Here is a 2,500-nt window from a genome sequence, read left to right on the forward strand (position 1 = left end):
TGCTCGACAGGCAATAATTATTTTTCATGAATGAAAAGTAACCTGGGTTGGTAAACATGTTATGCCCACCCGATGAAAAAATTTTTTTCAGCCTGGTTTGATATTTATCAAAGGCAAAATAAGCCTGATCGGGACATATGTTATGCTCGACAGGCAATAATTACTTTTCATGAATGAAAAGTAACCTGGGTTGGTAAACATGTTATGCCCACCCGATGAAAAAATTTTTTTCAGCCTGGTTTGATATTTATCAAAGGCAAAATAAGCCTGATCGGGACATATGTTATGCTCGACAGGCAATAATTACTTTTCATGAATGAAAAGTAACCTGGGTTGGTAAACATGTTATGCCCACCCGATGAAAAAATTTTTTTCAGCCTGGTTTGATATTTACCAATGGCAATATAAGCCTGATCGGGACATATGTTATGCTCGACAGGCAATAATTACTTTTCATGAATGAAAAGTAACCTGAGTTGGTAAACATGTTATGCCCACCCGATGAAAAAAATTTTTTCAGCCTGGTTTGATATTTATCAAAGGCAAAATAAGCCTGATCGGGACATATGTTATGCTCGACAGGCAATAATTACTTTTCATGAATGAAAAGTAACCTGGGTTGGTAAGCATGTTATGCCCACCCGATGAAAAAATTTTTTTCAGCCTGGTTTGATATTTATCAAAGGCAAAATAAGCCTGATCGGGACATATGTTATGCTCGACAGGCAATAATTATTTTTCATGAATGAAAAGTAACCTGGGTTGGTAAACATGTTATGCCCACCCGATGAAAAAATTTTTTTCAGCCTGGTTTGATATTTACCAATGGCAATATAAGCCTTATCGGGACATATGTTATGCTCGACAGGCAATAATTACTTTTCATGAATGAAAAGTAACCTGGGTTGGTAAGCATGTTATGCCCACCCGATGAAAAAATTTTTTCAGCCTGGTTTGATATTTATCAAAGGCAAAATAAGCCTGATCGGGACATATGTTATGCTCGACAGGCAATAATTACTTTTCATGAATGAAAAGTAACCTGGGTTGGTAAACATGTTATGCCCACCCGATGAAAGAATTTTTTTCAGCCTGGTTTGATATTTACCAATGGCAATATAAGCCTTATCGGGACATATGTTATGCTCGACAGGCAATAATTACTTTTCATGAATGAAAAGTAACCTGGGTTGGTAAACATGTTATGCCCACCCGATGAAAAAATTTTTTTCAGCCTGGTTTGATATTTACCAATGGCAATATAAGCCTGATCGGGACATATGTTATGCTCGACAGGCAATAATTACTTTTCATGAATGAAAAGTAACCTGGGTTGGTAAACATGTTATGCCCACCCGATGAAAAAAATTTTTTCAGCCTGGTTTGATATTTATCAAAGGCAAAATAAGCCTGATCGGGACATATGTTATGCTCGACAGGCAATAATTACTTTTCATGAATGAAAAGTAACCTGGGTTGGTAAACATGTTATGCCCACCCGATGAAAAAAATTTTTTCAGCCTGGTTTGATATTTATCAAAGGCAAAATAAGCCTGATCGGGACATATGTTATGCTCGACAGGCAATAATTACTTTTCATGAATGAAAAGTAACCTGGGTTGGTAAGCATGTTATGCCCACCCGATGAAAAAATTTTTTTCAGCCTGGTTTGATATTTATCAAAGGCAAAATAAGCCTGATCGGGACATATGTTATGCTCGACAGGCAATAATTACTTTTCATGAATGAAAAGTAACCTGGGTTGGTAAGCATGTTATGCCCACCCGATGAAAAAATTTTTTTCAGCCTGGTTTGATATTTATCAAAGGCAAAGTAAGCCTGATCGGGACATATGTTATGCTCGACAGGCAATAATTACTTTTCATGAATGAAAAGTAACCTAAATTGGTAAACAAATTATGATTTAAGTAATGCTTATTATAATAAATATATCAATACAATACAGGTATTGGATATGGGAAGCATATTTATTGATTATTAAAATTTTATGTGTAAATCTATGTATGACCACTTTTTGATTCAAACGTACATTTTTTAATTACATTTTTTTTCATGAATGAAATTGGGCCTGGTTTGATAAACATGTTATGCTCGCCCGATGAAAAAATTTTTTTTAAAAAAAATTTTTTTTAGCCTGATTTGATATTTATCAAAGGCAAAATAGACCTTAACGAGACATATGTTGTTATGCTCGGCAGGCAATAATTATTTTTCATGAGTGAAAGGTAACCTGGGTTGGTAAGCATGTTATGCCCACCCGATGAAAAAATTTTTTTCAGCCTGGTTTGATATTTATCAAAGGCAAAATAGGCCTGATCGGACATATGTTATGCTCGACAGGCAATAATTACTTTTCATGAGTGATAAGTAACCTGGGTTGGTAAACATGTTATGCCCACCCGATGAAAAAATTTTTTTCAGCCTGGTTTGATATTATCAATGGCAAAATAAACCTGATCGGGACATATGTTATGCTCGA

The sequence above is a fragment of the Condylostylus longicornis genome, unplaced genomic scaffold, assembly GCF_029603195.1.
Source record: "Condylostylus longicornis isolate FDR11 unplaced genomic scaffold, ASM2960319v2 ptg000156l, whole genome shotgun sequence".
NCBI classification, from domain to species: Eukaryota; Metazoa; Arthropoda; class Insecta; order Diptera; family Dolichopodidae; genus Condylostylus; species Condylostylus longicornis.